Genomic DNA, 21485 nt, shown 5'->3' on the forward strand with positions numbered 1-21485 from the left:
AGATAATCAGAGTTGGAAGGGACCTTATAGGCCATCTAGTCCAACCCACCACCCAAGCGGGAGACCCTACATCATTTCTAGCAAATGGCACTCCAATCTCTTCTTGAAAGTCTCAAATGATGGCGCTCCCACAACTTCCGAGGGTAACTTCTGTTCCATTGGTTGATTGTTCTCACTGTCAGAAAGTTTCTCCTTATTTCCAGATTAAATCTATCCTTGTTCAGTTTCCATCCATTATTCCTTGTCTGGCCTTTGGGTGCTTTGGAAAATAGTTTGACCCCTTCCTTCTTTCTGTGGCATCCCTCAAATATTGGAAGACAGCTATTATGTCTCCCCTGGTCCTTCTCTTCACTAGACTAGCCAAGCCCAGTTCCTGTAACTGTTCTTTATATGTTTTAGTCTCCAGTCCCCTAATCATCCTGGTTGCTCTTCTCTGCACTTCTTCTAGAGTCTCAACATCTTTTTTTTAGTGTGGTGACCAAAACTGGATGCAGTACTCTAGGTGTGGCCTTACTAAGGCTTTATAGAGTGGTATTAGTACCTCCCTTGATTTCGATTGTATCTCTCTGTTAATGCAATTTAGGATTGCATTAGCTTTTTTGGCGGCTGCTGCACACTGCTGGCTCATATTTAGCTGGTTGTCCACTAAGACTCCAAGATCCCTCTCACAGTTCCTGCTATTGAGTCTGGTTTCACCCAGTCTATTATATGTGTCCTTTTGGTTTTTCTTGCCTAAGTGTAGGGCTTTACTTTTCTCTACATTGAATTTCATTTTGTTAGATAGGGCCCAGTGTTCTAGTCTGTCAAGATCCATCCATGGATCTTGAGCCCATCTTCTTAAGTGTTAGCTATTCCTGCCAGCTTAGTATCATCTGCAAATTTGGTAAGTTCCCCTTTTATTCCTAAGTCAATAAGGAAGCCAGATTCACTTAACAACCGTTTTACAGGTAGTCCATGATTTATGACCACAATTCAGTCCAAAATTTACCTTGCTAAGCTGAGACAGCTGTTCAGTAAATTTTACCTCATTTTACGACTTTTCTTCGCAGTTGTGAAGTTAGTCACGCGGGTTCTTAAACGAATCTGGCTTCCCCATTGAGTTTGCTTGTCAGAAGGTCTCAAAAGGGAATCGTGTGACTCCCGGGAGGCTGCAACCATCATAAGGTATGAATGAGTTGTTCTGAGTGTCTGAATTTTGGATCATGAGGAAGCTGCAACGGTCGTAAAGTGTGAAAAACTCATTTTCTTTTTCTGTGCCCTTATAAATTTTGAACGGTCACCAAATGAACTATTGCAAGTCGGGGATTACCTGTACTAACTTAACAGCTGGAATGATTCACTTAACAACAGTGGCAAGAAAACAGTCATAAAATGAAGCAAAATCCACTTCATGAGGGTGAAGGTGTAACCTGGAAATAAGGAGAAACTTTCTGACTGTGAGAACAATTGACCCATGGAGCAGAAGCTACCTTTAGAAGTTGTGGGAGTTTTACCCCTGGAGGCTTTCAAGAAGCAACTGGACTGCCATTTGTCAGAAATGATGTAGGGTCTCCTGCTTGGTCGGGGGGGTTAGACTAGATGACCTATAAGGGCCCTTCCAACTCTGATTATCTGTTATCTGTGACACTTTGGGCTCAATTGAGGACTACTTGTGCAAGCGTCGAAGAGATCTTAACCATAAGTGTTTGTTTATGGAATGATTTTGTTTATTATCTTCAGAATATTCTAGAAAGTCTTGCCTAGTGGTTAGTAACTTCTTCCAACCCTTATCTTGTTCTGTGCTGGAATCAAGACAATCCTATGGATGTGTGGATGGTGTCCTCTTGTGGTCGGTGGTGGAACAGCAAGTAAGACATCTCAATAACCTTTCCAACTTTCTCAGAGGTGAACCGCTATACGCATTTCGCTGTAATCCTTAAGAGGGTTTCAGGATAAGATTTTGCTAATCTGCTGGTTGGCAGCCCATAATCTTCAATGGAAATGAGGGGATTATGCCATGTGGGATTTCTAAAGGGGTGTTTTCCAGATGCGTGAGGCTTCTCAAAATTCTCCTACCAACATAGCCTTGGGATACAGATGAAAAAAGGCAGTGGTTTTAATTGCTTTGCACAACCCAAAGTCGGCTTTTCAGAAAGCAACAGTTTGCAACAACTATTTGTGGGCGATTAGAAATACTGATATCGTTGCTACCCTCCTCAACTCCAAATTTAAAACCTTGATAAAATTGGGAGAAGGCTACGAAAATCTAGATTCAGGTTAAAGACATAAAGACATAACGATTGGATATTGGGTTTGTCATCAAAAAAGCACAACAAAGAATGTTCTTTCTGCACCAACTCAGAAAGCTCAAACTGCCCAAGGAGCTGCTGATCCAGTTCTACAGAGGAATTATTGAGTCTGTCATCTGTACCTCTATAACTGTCTGGTTTGGTTCTGCAACCCAACAGGACAGACATAGACTTCAGAGGGTAATTAGGACTGCAGAAAAAACAATTGCTACCAACCTGCCTTCAGTTGAGGACCTGTATACTGCATGAGCCAAAAAGTAGGATGTGATAATATTTACAGACCCCTCACATCCTGGACATAAACTGTTTCAACTCCTACCCTCAAAACAACGCTATAGAGCCCTGCACACCAGAACAACTAGACACAAGGACAGTTTCCCCCAAATGCCATCACTCTGCTAAACAAATAATTCCCTCGACACTGTCCAACTATTTACAAAGTCTGCACTACTATTACTATTAATCTTCTCATCACTCCTTATCACCCATCCCCTCCCACTTGTGACTGTATGACTGCAACTTTGTCGCTTGTAGCCTTATGATTTATACTGACTGTTTCCTAGTATGATTGGATTGCTTATTGTACCCTATCACTATCATTAAGTGTTGTCCCTTATGATTCTTGACTCTTGACGAATGGATTCCCCCTCCCCAAAATGGCTGAGATCGTTAGAGCCCTGTTGCAACGGCGTGGAAAAGCTGCTTTCTGTGCGAGCAGCATTAGCAGATAAATAGTCCTCAGGGACCGATTACGACCAGTTGACTTCAACAGTAGGTCAGTGCAGAGCTGAGGAGATTAGACGTGACTGCAGGGTGTGCAAAAGAGAGCAGTCCATGTGTGCGAGCCGTGTACGCAAACAGGCGTGCTGGACTTTCGCTTGGTGCTGGGGGGGAAAATCCCTGGGCATTATTTTTTCCCTAGACTTATTTTCTGGGTCATATAACTTTTCATAATATTCTTTAACTCTTTTCTTTTTATGGGCTCTTTTTGGAATTGGGTATGTCCCTGGTCATTTTGCTGGGGAAAATCAGAGTTGCTTTGCCTTCCAAATCTCTTAGGAGATTTACAGTGGTTGGGATTCAAATTTTTTTGCTACCGGTTCTGTGGGCGTGGCTTGCTGGGCATGGCTTGCTGGGCATGGCAGGGGAAGATTACTGCAAAATCCCTATGCCCTCCTCACCCCATTAACCTGCTTTCCAGCTCCGTTCTCCTATGCAGGGCAACCAAAGAAAACTCAGCCAATCAGCTGAGACTCAGGAGGCGGAGAATAGATGGGGGTGGGGCCAGTCAGAGGCAGTATTTGCCGGTTCTCCAAATGACTCAAAATTTCCTCTACCAGTTCTCCAGAACTGGTAAGAATTGGCTGAATATACCACCTCTGGTGATTCAATTCCAAAGGTTCCTCATCCTTTTTGGGGGGAGGGAGGTTACAGGCAATCCTTGACCAAATGACCACTGTTAGGATTGAGGAAATTCACCGTGAAGAGGTGTGGTTTGTCCAGTGAGGCATCAGGAGACCGCACCTGATTTTAAGACCTGTTTTCGTGTTAAGCAAAATTGCTGCGGTCGTTAATTCACATGATCATGAATGGGAAATAGGGTGTAGGATCTCCTGCTTGGGTGGAGGAGTTGGACTAGATGACCTACAAGGTCCCTTCCAACTCTGTAAAGTCTGTAATCCAAACTTTTCCATTTGTTGATTGTTCTCACTGTCAGAAAATCTCTCTTTATTTCCAAGTTGAATCTCTCCTTGTTCAGTTTCCATCCATTATTCCTTGTCTGGCCTACAGGCACTTTAGAAAATAGCTTGAGCCCTTCTTCCTCCCTGTGGCAGCCCCTCAAATATTGCAAGACCTCTATCATGTCTCCCCTGGTCCTTCTCTTCCCTAGACTAGCCAGGCCCAGTTCCTGCAACTGTTCATCGTGTGTTTTAGCCTCCAGTCCCCTCATCATCCTGGTTGCTCTTCTCTGCACTCTTTCTAGAGTCTCAACGTCTTTTTGGTAGAATTGATAGAGCATCTCCTGCTCTAGCAGGGAGTTGGATTTAAAGGTACCTTTCAAAATTGGTTATCCTGCCTCCTGTAGGGGATCATCTGCTTAGTGGCCATGGCACTTAGCAACCGTGTTCCCGATTCCAATTGTGATCTCTTAAGTGAGGACTAGCAGTATCTGTTGGAAACTCTATCCTGTTCCCAAATGATTACAGATTAACCTGGGTGGAAGGGACCTTGTAGGTCATCTAGTCCAACTCCCCCGCCCAAGCAGGAGACCCTACGCCATTTCTGCCAGATGGCAGTCCAGTCTTTTCTTGAAATGTGTGAATGAAGGCACGGAGACTCAAAAGATTGACTTTCATCGTCTCTTGGATGTCTCCTTTATGGATGTTTCATGATTTTTTATGAAACAAAGCTTTTAGGGATTGCAAGCTGGCAAATGGTTGCACTTTGGGAAAGGCTTACGAGTTGAAACTGTTTCCTCTCCACTTTCCTTTTGGAGGGAACGATGATTTATCTGGCCGTATTAATGATGTGTTTACTTTACAAGAGAATGGAAAGCGTAATTACGAAAAGTGATTTTGGCTGTTGATGGCCATTGGCAGGAGGGTCTTGGAACCTTTTAGTGCTGTGTCTAGAAAGGTGTTGCATTTACCCGAATCAGTGCAAGATAGATAGAGAGAGATATATTTCTTTCATTCTTTTACTTAAAAAAATGAAATAAAAGAAATGTCAGGGATTGTAACCTCACTGTAATAGAATAAAAGCCACTTTTGCAGGGAAGAAGGAACGGATGGGCTAGCTAGTGGAAAGGCAAATGGGATGCTCTTATATTTTCCTTTCCTCCTTTGAAAAAGGCAAACTTAAATAATGACGGAAGGATATATCTAAATTTGTATGATGGGAGAAAAACCCTCGTGTTAACGATAAGGTATTACAAAGTGCAAAGGAAAGAGAAGGATTGGCTCTATAAGATTGGAAATGGCACTTTTGCTGCCTGTTTAGCTTGGATGAATGAGAGATTAAGAAATAGAAGGCTATTGTAAGTTTGAAGGATATGATCTAAAATTTGGATGGCATGGATCGTTATGGAATGACAAAACTAAGGTTAAGGTAGATTTCCAAAAATTGTTTTGTTAGGCAGGCCATTTGTAGAGTATGGAATAAATATAAATCTAGTTTGTGCACAAGAAGCATTTGATGATAAGCAAACACAAATGGTTAACTTATTGTGATGTACTGCAATTCTTTCAAAGGAAGAAACCAAGATAAGATCTGATAGCAGAAGGATATGCATGTTAATAGTTTTTTTTCTATCAGATTGCATACAAATAATTACACTAATTCAAAAGATTTTAAAGACAATTGAAACTAGAGACTTTCAGGATTAATGGACGGACAGCTAGGTATCTTTTTTCCTCATGAAACAGGAAAAAAGTGCACTTATGATTTGTGGTTTTGATGATTAGAAAAAAAAATGGATAATAGAAAAAAGTGAGCCTTTCTTTTTTGCAATTGTAGAGCGAAAGATAACTTGATAATCATACTTACATTTGCTGCAAAAAATATCAAAAGCTTTTTTCTTTTTCTTTTTATCTTTACTTTCTACACTTCTTTGTTTCTCATTTTCTTTTTTAAAATTGTTGTAAGTTTGTATTGGTTTTTATGTCCTATTTTAAACTTTTAACAAAAAAATTATAAAGTATATATATAAAAATGGCGCGTTTCAATTGATTATATGGTTGTGAAAGAAAAGAAGATCAGAATAGTAAAAGCTGAGGTTTATTTCCTTTTTCCCCTTCATAAAAACAGTCCCTGGAGAAACAGGAAATGGATTTTTGATGATTTGGAGAGGAAAAAAAAATGGAAAATCTCCTTCAAGTCGAGATTGAGCCCCTTGATGGCTTTGTCTACATCACATGATTAACTAAGTTAATTATGCGAGGAGAAATTCCGGTATCATGCAATTTCCCTAACTCAGTTAATTAGCTCCAAGAGCTATCTTGGAAGGAATTAATGTTAGCTAACATTGGACAGGTATTATCTCTTCTTGATTGACAAAATGCTAGAGAGACCCTATGAAAACCAAGCTTCTCTAAGAACTCAATCTCTGTTATCTTTTGCCTCCGTTGGCTAGGATGTACACGTGCTTAAAAGAGAATAAAGGGGAAGGGTGGATTAGCCTCCCAACCCTACGGGAGTGGCTGTTTCTTTTAGGAAGATAAATGACCCTGGAGACATTTGGGAGAACTGATATTTTAGGGTGTTCAGGTTAGAAGGAAATTAAGTGAGGTCAACAATAGATACGGAGCTCTACAGAGTGAAGGAATCCAACTTAATCTCATGAGTGGTCTCTTGACAGGAAAGCCACTTGAAGAGACTAGAACTGTCATGATGAACCTATGGCACACGTGTCACAGGTGGCACCCAGACACATTTGTGCCAGCACATGAGACACGGGCAAATTTACCTCATTGCGCATGTGCGCACCTCACAGCTGATTTTCAGCTGGTTTGAGGCATTTTTGGCCTTCCAGAGGCTTGAAAAAAAGCCTCTGCAGGCCAAATAGGCCCATTTAGTCACTTCCTGGAATACCGGAAGTGATGAAATGGGCCTATTAGGCCTGCAGAGGCTTTTTTCAAGCCTCTGGGAGGCCAAAAAGGCCTCAAACCAGCCGAAAATCAGCTGTGAGGTGCAGTGCAGGTAAGGGGGGGGCATGGGTGATTGCACGTGTATGCACAGGGCGTGGCAGGGCGCACTGCCTTCTGGGTCCTGGCATGTGAGCATGCGAGCGCCAGCATCCACACAATTTTTGACACAGGAGCCCAAAAGGTTAGCCACCACTGGACTAGAAGCATTTCAAATGTGGATTTACAGGCGGCTGTTATGTATAAACTGGGTTGACAAAATCAGAAATAAGGAGATGACAAGCTGCCTGGGAAAGCCAAGGGAAATCATTAAAACCATAAAAAAGTGAAAATTGGAATATTTTGGACATGTGAAGCAACACCCAGAAAAATACGGCACCCTTCACTTCATCCTCCAGGGAAAGATTGAAGGCAGAAGATCCAGGCAGAAGAAGAACAGCATGGCTTCAAAATCTAAGGGACTGGTTTGGACAAAACTCAACTGCCCTTTTTCGTGTGGCTGTTGATAAAAGAAGAAGAAGAAGAAGAAGAAGAAGAAGAAGAAGAAGAAGAAGAAGAAGAGGAGGAGGAGGAGGAGGAGGAGGAGGAGGAGGAGGAGGAGGGAGGAGGAGGAGATGACGATACCATCTTGCGATCTGTGAGAAAGGTGGAAAATTAAAACACAGATAAATGAGTAAATGTTGATAACAATTCTCAAAGGACAAGCTTTTCCTTGGAAGTAAGACCCCAGAACTACAACTGATTTTTAACCTGGATAAGCCTGTCGCCCAAGATTGCGATTTTAGTCACACTTCCTAGAATGAAGGTTCAGTTCCAGTCAGCAAAGCTACTGCTTCCTAACCAGTTTTGGAAAAGAGGATTTGCTTGAAGTAAACACGCATCAGACTGGAAAGTTACTTCTGAGTAAGCCTACCGGAGGTTGGGCTGTAGATGAATACCCATAAAAGGGTCATCATGAGATTAAGTTGGATTCCTCTAAATGAAGGTAGTTAGGCTGGATTTCCAGGGATTAACTTTAAAGACAGATGGAGTACAATAAACTGGGTAATTAGGCCCGATGGATCAAGGAGCAATTTTGGAAAAAAATTTTTTTTTCCAGGCAGGCTGTTTACTGCATGTTGAGGCTTTGTAATTCATGCAGGGCTTCCAAAATAATTGTTAAGAGGCTCTTTAAAAGCTTTAAAAGGGGTTTGGAGAGTAAGGGGCAAATTCACAAGGGCTGCTGCAGCAGACGGAAAAAGAAAAATCTATTGAATTCCTCTAATATTGCTCCTCATCTGTGTTTTCTAATAAATAGTGGAATAGGAAATAGCTTTTTAAGAGGAGATTGTCAAAGATTTGGCTTGGCAAAAACACACACCGTGTAATTTTTTTGTTTTTGTAGTTTGCAAATGATGTGATTAAAGAAATATAATAGTAGGTAAGAAAGAGATGGAGGTGTAGAGAGGCATTTTTCCCCCCACCCCAACCTCTTTCCCCAGTAATATTACGTGCTTTGGCCAACTGTTGTGCCTCTCATCCAAAAACACAATTGCCAGCTGTTGATGAATGACCCCTTTGGAATGTGTAATCCCGGGCTATTGAGATAGATGGCCCTCAGAGGTTCTGCAAAAGCTCCCACGGAGTTGCACTTTTTAACATAACCAAAGGGGAAAATGGGTTAGGTCCACGGGTGAGATCTCTGTTAAAAGTATTGAGTTTGAGTCAACAAATGGCCTGGACAAATTCCTGCAGTTTGCTGGGCAACATTTTCAGGAATGGTTCACCAATATTGCCTTCTTAGGCTGAAGAGAGAATGACCGGCCCCAAATCACCCAGCTAACTTCCATGCCTAGGACAGGAGCTGTTCAATTAAGGTTCAAATTTAATTGAAATTGCATTTATGGCAAGTCTCTTCTGGTCTTACTACTGTACTGTACTGGAGGACCTGTTTTTCCTCTCCTCTCCCTCTCTCTCTTCTGGTCTTCCTCCTCCTCCTCCTCCAATTGCCATAGCTTTATAGCAGAAAGGGTGAACAAAGCTGACTCCTTTTTTTCAGAGAAACACAGATGGGATGCATTCACACCAGTGGCAGGCAATAATATGCAGTGAGAGGTTAAAATATGTCTTGCACAACAGCCTTCCCCGATATTTTCTGTCTTAAATCAATGGGCAATATGTTTCCTTTTAGAGCATTCTCTCTCTCTCTCTCTTTTAATCATTCAGCTGGCTGGAACAGAACGTATTTGTGACTAAACACGCAGGTGGAATGTGCAACATTTGCTTTGCATGTTGTATGTTCAGAATCTTTATCTTAGTACTCCTTAACAGTTTCCCTCGAAGACGGAGCAAAGCTTCTATGCTGAGATTGAAAGAGAGGGAGTTGATTCTTCATACTTTTTTTCTTTCGGGTGAGAATGTTTTCCTAAGGAAGACTTGGAAACAGAGAAATTGTGGGATGTTCCAGATGTGGGAAAACTCTTAGTATCACCATTTGTACCTTCCCAGGAGGAGAACGTAGTTCAAGGATCTCTATGCTTTTTTGAGTCCACACAAATATGGAATTTTTATAACTCACCAAAGGGTAAAAATTCTGGGCGAAGTATGCCCAACCCACAAGATAATGAGATGTGACCAGTTGGATAATATTTATTGATTGATTGATTAGCCCTTGAGTCATATCAAAGTGCAGAGTTCCAGAAACAAATTATTACTAAAATTTGATAAAAGCAATTTAAAATGGAATTGGATAAAATTACAGTCTAAAATGAAATTGGAATAAAACACAATACTTTAAGATTTAGATAAAATATGACAAAATCCAATGTCACCCCTACAATCTACCCCAATCGGTCCCACATATGCAAATCTCAACCGAACCATTTTACTTAAGTACTGTGCTGTGTTAAATGTTATTTTCAGATTCTGGCCTCACAAAAGGGAAGTTGTTTTGATATGGGGATCCCAATGGGCCACTTGGATAATATCCATTTCCTCAATTGCAACTTGCTGAGGTTACTCTCCAGTGCTCCTGCGGTTCAGATAAACTGTATGGGCTTATTGGTTGAAAAAGGCTGAAATCAGCCTGGAAAATGGGTAAGGGAGAAACGGGGAGCCTCCCAGCTATAATTTTTCGGGAGGAAAGCCAAAAATCTTGCCCCTGAAATCATACTCCATTTTATTGACCAAATATTTGGGGATTATCTCAGAGGGCTTATCGCCAGCATCTGGGCTGTGGTTTAGTTGTTCCTGCATTCAGTTTAAACCCAGCCAACGTCTTTGTATGTAAGTCCAGTGTCTTTGCAGCTATATCTCCCATTTTATCTTTGAAAGCGAAACTTTGCTGCAGAGAGCTTTGAACATTTTTCAGGAATTCAAGTGTTGAATTTATTCCTGGGTCGCTGCTGTCTAAAAAGATCTTTTTCAAATGGCCAAGAACACGCTTTCATTTCCTACGCTTTTCAAAGGCTGAAGTGGTTGCCTTTGCTTTTAAGGAAAAAAAGATTAATTCTAGAGGGTGCTCCAGTGGAAATGTTCTGTGTGCCAAACATATCAGAAATAGGGAAGGTTAATTGACTTGGAAACAGATCTTGGGCACCCGTTAGGAAGCGACAGTATGTGGGGTATGATTACTTCATTAGCAATAGCACTTAGCAATAGCACTTAGATGTATATACTGCTTTACAGTGCTTTTACACTCTCTCTAAGCAGTTTACAGAGTCAGCCTATTGCCCCCAACAATCTGGCTCCTCATTTTACCCACCTTGGAAGGATGGAAGGCCGCCGAGTCAACCTTAAGTTGGTGGGAATCAAACTACCAGCAGTGGGCAGAATTAGCTTGCAATACTGCATTCTAACCATTGGGAAGGGAAGGGAAGGGAAGGAAAGAGAAGGGAAGGAAGGAAGGGGAAAAGGGAAATAGCTCTTAGACTTATATACTGCTTCCTAGTGCTTTACAGCCCTCTCTAAACAAAAGGAAGGAAGGAAGGAAGGGCTCACTTATATACCACTTCATAGTACTTTACAGTCCTCTCTAAGCAGTTTACAGAGTCAGCATATTGCCCCCAATAATCTTGGTCCTGATTTTATCCACCTCAGAAGGATGGAAGGCTGAGTTAACATTAGAAAGAAGAATTGTGTCAGGGTTTGGGTGATTGCCCTAATTAAATCAGGAGACTTTATCTGAGGGGTTTTATCGGAGGCTAAAACTCCCTAGTAAGAAACTGGGGCCTGGGAGCTCATGATGAACCCTCTTGGTAAGTTTTTGACTATGCATTTGCACACTTCTTGCATTTCCTGGGGTGTCATGGTTCTACCATTACCCAAGATGCCTCTGATAAGGGTAGTCTTTCCACTTGATTAAATATTGGAGTTGACAAGTTGATCTGCATAACAAGAGTTAAGCCTATTGTACAGTGTGGGTCAGGGGGCAGGATTTTCAGTCAGGGTGGGCATCTTGGTCTCAGGGGCCATGAGAATTTGAAGGCCTCTTGTAGGGACACGCGTAAAGCTTTCTCCATGGTGGGCGGGGACCATCCTACAATACCCAACTGCTGGGGTTTTAGCAACTGTTCTGGTTGCTTTCTACTCTCCGGCTTCCTAGATTGCAGGACTGGGCAGCTCAAACCAAGGAAGTTCCTAGAGGTTCCCTGCTACACCGGAGGGCACATATAAGCATCTGTAACCTGATAGCAAGAAGAAAAAAAAACTGTAACATCTAGCAAGAAAAACTCAAGAGCTTCTGATTAAATGCAACTCCCCTCTTAGTCTTATCAACTAGCAGAAAAAGAGCTTGCTACAGGTTAGACTGGGTTCCTCCAGGAAAGAATAAGAGAAACAGCGTATTCCAGGCTAGCTGATTTGCAGGATGGAATGAAGAATCAACCAGGTGTAGGCTTCTTCTTAGGAGAAGAAAGAAAGAGAAAGAAAGAAAGGAAGGAAGGAAGGAAAGGAAGGAAGGGAGGAAGGAAGGAAAGGAAAGGAAAGGAAAGGAAAGGAAAGGAAAGGAAAGGAAAGGAAAGGAGGGGGAAAGGAGTAAGCCGAATACTCCCTTCCTTTTTCTTTCTTTCTTTCTTTCTTTTTCTTTCTTTCTTTCTTTCTTTCTTTCTTTCTTTCTTTCTTTCTTTCTTTCTCTTTCTTTCTTTCCCTTCCTTCCCTCCCTCCCTCCCTTTCTTGCTTTCTTTCCCTTCTTTCCTTCTCTCCCTCCCCCCTCTCTCCTCTTTCTTTCTTTCTTTCTTTCTTTCTTTCTTTCTTTCTTTCTTTCTTTCTTTCTTTCTTTCTTTCTTTCTTTCTTTCTTTCTTTCTTTCCATTCCTTCCCTCCCTCCCTCTCTTTTTCTCTCTCTTTCTCTCTCTTTCCCTTCCTCCTTCTCTTCCTCTCTCCCCCTGTCCCCCTCTTCCTCTCTTCCTCCTTTTCCCCTCTCCTTGCCTGGTTCCTTTCTCAATTATTTTTCCATAATGCTCCGTCTCATTTTTTGGACGAGGCTTTTTACCTATTGTTCTTTGTTTACCCTTGCTTTTCAAACCCAACCCTTGTTTCATCATCTGTGTTTCTCTGTTCAGCACTCTGTCTATTTTCTTAATAAAGTAAATGCTGTCTCAAACAGGCATTTCCTTTGTACCTAGGGGGCTGTAATCTTGTAACTTGCCTCAGATGGCCGGAGCCTTTGAAAATTGACTACCGGGTGCAGTGCTGAAAATACCTTGGGTGCTTTCTTTTATTAACAGAAAAAGAGAAAAGCATTTTCCTTATTTAAGCCTGACTCATATCTCCTTGCTTAATGGGGAAAGAAAATAGTCACTCTAGGGTGTCCTGGTTACATGGAGAGGAGGCCTGTTGAGGAGGGGAGGGGATGAGATTTGCCCTTACAGAAGCTTTTCCCAGCATAGGAAAAGCTTAGCTGCTTTTTTTTTTCCTGGGCTAATGAGGACATTTCTAAACAACGCACTGGATTGCAGTGTCTACCAAATTTTATTTTTTCTACGAATGCCTACGGGGCCCATAGGAAGCCTTGACAGCAAAGGTGATGCTAAAGATTGAAGCCAATTTACATTTTATCTATATCCTCAACTTGCAACTAGTCACTTAGGGACCATTCAAAGCTATAAAGGCACTGGAAAAAGTGACTAATGACCGTTGCAGCATTTCCCATGGTCACGTGATCAAAATTTGGGCGGATTTAACAATGGTGGCAGCATCCTAGGGCCATGGGATCTGCCATTTGCAGCCTTCCCAGACAGCTTCTGACAAGCAAAGTCAATGAGGGAAGTTGGCTTTGCTTAACGGCCGCATGATTCACTTAACAACTTCACTTAATGACATTGGCAACAAACATTGTAAAAGCAGGCATGGCTCATTTAACAATCGCTGCACTTAGCAACAGAAATTTTGGACCCAATTGTGATTGCAAGTTGAGGACTCTCTGTCTCTGTCTCTCTCCTTATCCTTATCTCCATCTCCATCTCCATCACCTTCTCCATCTCTATCATCTCTGTCATCTCTCCCTCTCCCTCCCTCTCCCTCCCTCTCTCTCTCTCTCTCTCTCACACACAGAGATGATTGGGGACATGAGGCTAAAACATATGAAGAATGATTGCTGGAATTGGATCAATCTAGCCTAGTGAAATGAAGGAATAGGGGTGACATGATAGCAGTGTTCCAATATTTGAGGGGCCACCACAAAGAAGAGGCTATCAACCTATTCTTCGAAGCACCTGAGGGCAAGACAAGAAGCGATGGGTGGAAACTAATCAAGGAGAGAAGCAACTTAGAACTAAGGAGAGATTTCCTGACAGTGAGAACAATTAACCAATGGAACAATTTGCCTCCAGAGATTGTGAATGCTTGGAAGTTTTTAAAGAAGAGAGTGGACAATCATTTGTCTGAAATGGTATAGGGTTTCCTGCCTGAACTGAGGATTGGACTAGAAGACCTCCAAAGTCCCTTCCAATTCTGTTATTCTCTCTATGTGTATGTCTATATATCTATGTCTATCTCAACAGAACAGAATAACAGAGTTTGAAGGTACTTTTGGAGGTCATCTAATCCAACCCCGCTGTTGAAGCAGAAGCGTATCATTCCAGACAAATGGCTGTCCAAACTCTTTCTAAAAATTTTCAGTGATGGAGTGCCCATAATTTCTGGAGGCAACCTTGGTTAACTGGTTAATTGTTCTCACTGTCAGGAATTTTTTTTGTTAATTCTAGGTTGGTTCCCTCTTTGATTCATCTCCCTCCATTGCTTCTTGTCTTGCCTTTAGGTGCTTTGGAAAATAGGTCTCTATCTCTATCTCTATCTCTCTCTTTCTATCTCTCCCTCTCTTTCTCTTCCTCTCTTTGTACAAGGTGAAGCACAAAGCTCAAGTGGTAGCAAAACAAAAAACAACAAAACCTGCCCACTGGCACGAAATCGCTAATCCCAGTGTGATTAATGGATGATGGCAGGAGCTGATGTTTAAACAATGCAGCAAGACCACCTGGTGGAGTAGACAACCTGTGTTCTCACAAAGATTTGAACTCTACTTTTCACAATCCATTGCCATTGACAATGTAGCCTGGAGCTGACAGACCTTGAAACCCAAAGAGATGGGGGACACGTCCTTCATTTCAACTATAACACACCTTGCTGGAAACGCAACTCTTGTCATGTTAGGTTAAGTTAGCACCACGGACAGTTCCAATGTGAGAAACATTTAGCATCTCAGGAAAGCGAAGCCTTTTCTTATTTTTTTAAAGAGCCAAGTTGTACCAAGTCCCGAACTCCATATCCAGCTGGTTCCTTGAGGGACACACTCTATGCATAGCTATGGGCCCTGAGCAGTCTGAATCAGGAGGTTGTCCATTAATCAGGGCTGTGGCTTGATCAGGATGATGGGATGTGGGATGTCTCATGGTGTGATGACCCAAAGGGGTGTGGCACACAGTCAGATAATCAGTAGGAGTCCCTTTGTTAGCTTCAACTTTGCCCCCAATGTCCTGGTTACCTTCTGGCTGGAGAAAAACTCTCCCAGGGATAGCCTTTGGCTGCAGAGAATCAAGTCCAAAACGTGGTCAACAGAAACTGTAACTATAAGTCCAATCAAGGCAAGATGAGCTAATTAATCTGGTAGGGCAGGAGCAAGAATTCCAGATGTGAAGACACGGCAATTAATTCAACATGGTTGGAAGGACGCCAGGAACACAGATAAGCAAAGTCAACACAAGATAAACTCACATTTGTTCCAAGCAGCTGCCGCACTCAGCATGCATCTCTTTTAAACTCTCTTCCCAGCTGCAACTAATGAAGGGAATCAGGGCCCTTTCCTCACCCATAAACCATGCAACTCATGTTGTTCCCTTCTCCATTCCTCCCTGCGTGGCCAAGGATGAAGAGGGGGGTGGGCCTGGATCTTCCTCCGAACTCCATCTCCCTTGTTCTACCCTGCTGTGCCCAACTGGACTTTGCCCTTCCCCAGTTTCCTCCACAACCAATGGAGCCACACTCCCACTCCCTGTCAACTGTTCACCTTCTTCCTCAGATTCAGACTTTTGACATGGGCATGATACATGGTATGGCTGAACTGAGGGAGCTACTGGGAAAACTCCCCGGCAGGATGTCTGTAGAGATTCTCAGTCATCCAGGTCATGGTTTTCCCAAAGGTTCTTTTTCAGGAGACAACTGGACTTTCTTGTTTTTTTTCTTTTGGAAAAAAAAAAGGATATAAGAGGAATACCAGATCCCAAGGGAGGAACATGGGAGATTGATCGAAAAGTTAATAAGAATTGAAATACTATGAAGGACAAGAGATGATGGATAGATACAGAATAATGGGATTTGTCTTACTAAAGATTAGAAAATAGAGTTAGAAATTAAAAACTGGGAAAAATTTATTATGCATACTGTCACATGTTATAAGTTACCACAACTACTACGTATATGTAAATGTTAGAAGCTGAAAGACTACTACTATGTATGCTTAAATAGTAACGGGTAAAGAGATGATGGATAGATACATAATATTTCTTAATATGGGAATTGTTTTATTAGGGAATTAGAAAAATGAGGTAGAAAGTAGAAACGGGGAAAATATTACTATGGATACTGCTACAAAATACAATACCTTATAACTACAATGTACACATAAATGTTAGAAGTTGAAAGATTATCATGTGTATCTAAATAGTATTATTATTGCTATTAGTATTTTGTGTCAAGTAAATTGATCCAGACAATGTACTGCTCACTAAGTACTCATATATGTTAAAGAAAAAACCATAAATAAAATCATTAAAAAAAGGAAGTCCGGTTGCCTCCTGTAAAAACACCTTTGTGATTTCCCACAGGACAGGAACAGGGACATAAAAAACTTTAAGCCTTAGGTATGTTGGGGGATGTGGTGGCTCAGTGGATAAGACGCTGAGCTTGTCGGTCAGAAAGGTCGGCAGTTTGGCGGTTCGAATCCCTAGCACCACATAACGGAGTGAGTTCCCGTTACTTGTCCCAGCTTCCGCCAACCTAGCAGTTTGAAAACACGTAAAAAACGCAAGTGGAAAAATAGGGACCGCATCGGTGGGAAGACAACAGCGTGTGCCTTTGGGTGTTTAATCATGCCAGCCACATGACCACGGAGACGTCTTTGGACAGCGCTGGCTCTCTTTGGCTTTGTAATGGAGATGAGCACCGCCCCCTAGAGCTGGAAACAACTAGCACGTAGGTGCGAGGGGAACCTTTACCTAGGATGGACCAGAGGCTGATGGGAATATTTGAGAGATGGTACTTCCCTGTCCCCCCCCTCCCCCCATAAACAAGTTCTTGTTTTTGAATTATTTAGTACCGGGTGGAACTATGACAAAGTTGCTGAAGGTGGGATTCAAATGTCAAAACTATAAATGTCCTAGGAAGCGGTTCTGACAATTCTGCAGAAGTTAAAAGCCAGAGGGGAGGGGAAAAAAAATAGCAAACCCAAGGAATTCCCCTTTAAATGACTTTCATTGCTCTGCTCTCATCTTGTGGGCTTGTTAACTTCTACCAGAAATCACTAACTCATCATATAATAGGTCAGGTTTTATTATGTCAGCTGAGGAGTTCTTTGAGTTGAAAGCCTGTGCGCTCTTTGAGGAAAAAAAGAAGGAAGACTGAAAGCCCAACTTGAAATTCTTATCAACATTATTATTGTCTTGTTTTGGTCATGGGGGCTTATGGCTTGACTCGGGCTGTGATAAGATTCCATTAGAGAACTGTGGGTGGGTAGAATCTTAGCTTGAAAACTGAGGCCAACCTATTGCGTAGAGTTATTGTTGAGGGGATGAAACAAAGAGAATGTTTCATGAATCTCATCCTTTAAGAACAGACTGCCCCCTGAGACCTTTCCTTTGTTTTATTAAATTGAGAGACTGCCTGACCCCAAAAGACTTGGAATATGGACAATTGTAAAACATAAGAAAGCCACAAAAAGGAACCACGCAGCATATGTCCAGAAAAAAAAAAACATACCATGTAACAGGAAAAGCCACAGAAAAAACTACCCCAAGGCCTTTATTTGTTTACAATTGTTGGAAACCTCTGACTTCTTTTCATGACACATTTACTTATTTAAGAAAAATTATTTGGCTGCCCAACTCACTCTCAGGGACAATTAAGATTGTTTTAGTATGAAAACCATAGGGCAAACAATATCACTTAGACTTATATACTGCTTCACATTGCTTTATAACCCTCTCTAAGTGGTTTATAGAATTGGCTTATTGCTCCTAATAATGTGGGTCCTCATTTTACCAACCTCAGAAGGAGGGAAGGCTGAGTCAACCTTGAGCCGGTCAGGATCAAACCGCTATCAGTCAGCCTGCAATACTGCATTCTAGCCACTGCACTGCTCTTAAAAGGCTTCATGTAGACCTTTTTTTTAATAAAAAAAATCATTCCTCCCTCCAAAATAATGAGAAATAATTAAAACTCCTGCCCTGCTATGGCCCTTAGTCTTCTAAAATTTTAAACTTTTTATTATTTCACTTTTAAAACCACCCAGTTCTATGGTGACTCTGAGTGGCTCACAATTAAAACATTAAAAGGAAACAATGTCCATTAAAGAAGAAAAAAAAAAACTACAGTCAACTGGGAACAGAGCCAAAACCCAAAGAAACTCAACCACCATCCTAACCCAAGACAAAGTTGGTCTTTTAGAGCCACTCAGAGTTGTTTGATACAAGATGGTCAGCAAATCAATTTCATAATAAATAAATACATTTGTGAAATATGCACTGGATGGGAGCAATATTGGACTCCAGTGTGAGATATAATTTCAGATCAACTCGTTGTTCTAGAAGAGCAATGTGGTATAAATGTCATAAGAACCTAACTAAAATGCCAGCTTAGGGAGTGTCAAACTCTTCTCCAAGTTGGCCAAGCTCCAGGAAGACGTCCCCGAAGAGCAAAAATAAAGCTGGATTTTCACCAAGACAAGATGCACAAGAGCCAACAAAGAAGGACAAATTATATGACACCGCTGAAAGCTTTTGTGGAAACCAGGGATTAAAACACGGGTTGCTGTGGGAAGAATGTGTTGATTTTTCTGCCCATCTTTAATAAGTCTTGGCGACGGGGCGGGTGGGAAGCAAGAGGAACAAAGAGGATGAAATAGTTTTTCAAAAAAGGCCAACAGCTCTGAAAGCAGCAAAGACAAGGAAACAGACAGACAGATGGCTTCATCTTTCTTTCTTTTTGGTGGACAAGATGAGCCCAAGGCGAGTTCAAAGCCCCTTGATGGAGTAGAGAGCCTGATTGGGTAGGGGATAGAAAGATGAAACCCTCAACAAAGAAGAAAAACCCTCTAGCATTTGTGAGTGTTGCGAGATGCATATTGATGCTAAATTGGAGCTTATTTAGTGAAAGCTGGGCTACCATCTCAGCTTGAGTTCCTGGAGATCAAAGCCTAACTCTCATCCTCCTTTCTCCTGTCTGGGGAGAAATTGGGGAAGAGAAAGGGCATGTCAAATAGAAGCGAATGGAAATGGACTCGCCAGCTCTCTTTTAACAGAAGCTAATGCTCAGTCTGCAAAGGTGGCCTGTATCAAGTCTAATTTCCCCCATTCCCGCAGTTTCCAAGGTGTTTTAGGCATGTATTTTTAGTGTGAAATGCAAAGCACGTAACATTATATACCCCTCCTGGAACTCACGGGCTAGAATTGTGCCAGCTATCAAACTTCACAGGACTTTTAGTTGAGCTCACAAAAAATGGAGTTGAGGTTCTAAGGCGGGCGGTGATGTATTTATTTATTTCGTGTCCAGATCAAACCTGAAATTGCCAAAATGGAGGGCACCTTTTTGGCTTTATCGTTGGCCAGAAACAAAGGACTTTCGATGCATTTTACTGGTAGCAATTGACAGACCAACAAATGGGCCGGATTCGGTGTCTTGTCATACTCGCAAAGCATGTTGTTATTCCGCAACAACCTCCCACTTGACCAATTTTGTTTTACGCTTAGGTAATGCCATCATTAACCTATTCAATGCCCTCCAAGTAGCTTAGGGGAGGGATATCAGTTCCCTCAGCCACGTTCTCTTCTGTGATTATTCCCCGATTGCCCTGACAGGCATGATTGACTTACTTCAGTTGTTGAATTTCAGTCCTGTCTTTCTGACAGGACCTCAAGGCATTGACAACCCCACCCCCAATTCAGCAGCCCTGCATGATGGGCTGGCACAAAAGAGTCCAGGTCAGGAACTAGAAATCACAAAAACGACCAGAAGCCTACTTCATAGATAAAGGCTGCAATAGCAGAACTTTGAAATCTTGTTTCCTCTTCCCTCTCTTTTATACCAAAGAGAATCATGACAAGTCAGACTTGTGTTTCTTTCTCACCTTTTCCTCTTTTCATGTTTTACTAATAGCTACTGAATATTTCCATCCTTATTGTCTTGGTAGTCCTCTAAAGAGAGTGACCGGTCCAGAGTTATTTAGTGAGTTTTCATGGCGGAGATGGACTTGAACCTGAGTTTTTCAAGATCTCTCGACTAAAATCTTAAGCACTAAAAATGGAAACAGCATCTTTTGTGATGTGAATACAAGACTTTCTAGCTTGATGAAGAAGACATGGTTAAAAACAATGGGCCTTAAAAATTCATATATGGAAGTGTTTGAGCTCTAAACAGGCTGCTATGCCAGAATGACAGCTGAGTTCACACTTCGTGCTAAGCCAAAGTCTGATTTATTTGTTTTTTGCATATCTTATTGTTTGGCTCTAGCTACAATAAATTGCAGTCCATCATTTATGGCTTAATGTGTTATGCAAACTCAATGAACTGTAGTTTCTTTAGCAAGCCATTGCTTGGTTGATGTGTGAGTCCAGCTGTTTAGAGCAGTGTCCAAAAGGAAGACTCAGATCTGAATGCTTTGCGCCAGTCTGTAGCTCAATATATTTCACATCTATTACTAAGGTTCATAAACAAGAATTTGCCTGAATTACCTCTCACTCAGATAAGTCATTTGCTGGATAATGCTCAAAAGAAAACATTAACCTTGTCTTCATCTACGTTGCTAAGGAAGCTAATGTAGTTTCATTCACACCATTAGGAGGAAAATCCGAAGATAATTTTATTTTTTGCATTAAAAAAGTCAACTGATGAGAAAGAAAAGTTGAGATAGGCATGGATTAAGCTTGTTGGCATTTGGAGGAATTGTAGTTTCACATATCTGGAGGGCATCCATTTTAATTTCTTGCACCAGCCCTGAATGGCATCACTTGACCAGAAAAATCCAAGAATAAAACTTCTAATTGCAATCTGTGCTTTCTCTTCTCCAGACTGCAGTTTTGCAGTTGGAATAGAACAGAATAACAGAGTTGGAAGGGACCTTGGAGGTCTTCTAGTCCAACCCTCTGCTTAGGCTGGAAACCCTGCACTACTTCAGACAAATGGTTATCCAATCTCTTCTTAAAAACTTCCAGTGTTGAACTTCTGGAGGCAAGTTGTCCCACTGGTTAATTGTTCTCACTGTCACGAAATGTCTCCTTAATTCCAGGTTGCTTCTCTCCTTGGTTAGTTTCCATCCATTGCTTCTTGTCCTGCCCTCAGGTGCTTTTTGGAGAATAGCTTTGACTCCTTCTTCTTTGTGTTTCCACTGTTCTTTCTTGAGGTAGGACATAATTTGTGAATTCTCTCCTTGGATCTTTTAATGTAATATTCTAGAATGATTACTTCCCTCCTCCCAAGCCAGATTGTCATCACCTACTTCCCAAGAACCAGATCAAACAGCCAAGTATTTTGTTCCTCCAGGCCTACACCTGGATTGTGGCAGGATTGGCAACCAGGCATGGAAGTCATACCTTGCCAGGAACCGAGACTAGCCTGAACCCTCAGTGGAAGTTGTTGGCCTCGCATCTTTCAGCAGGGTGGTTTGTACGCTTGCTGGGAAGCCAAAACCAATCCTTGCAGACAATTAATCACAGGCTTGGAGCAGATTCCGGTCCAATTGTTGCGGGGTAGTGTTGATGCCAATCCTGGAGAAGTTGGATGAGTTTGTACAGATATTGATGAGTTTTGATGCTAGCTCGTGATAGCTCCTTGGTGAGAAAGAAGCAAGGAAGATAAATTTCTCTATCTAC

The sequence above is a fragment of the Pseudonaja textilis genome, chromosome 12 (assembly GCF_049901715.1).
Source record: "Pseudonaja textilis isolate UNSWEBS1 chromosome 12, rPseTex1.2, whole genome shotgun sequence".
Classification (NCBI taxonomy): Eukaryota; Metazoa; Chordata; class Lepidosauria; order Squamata; family Elapidae; genus Pseudonaja; species Pseudonaja textilis.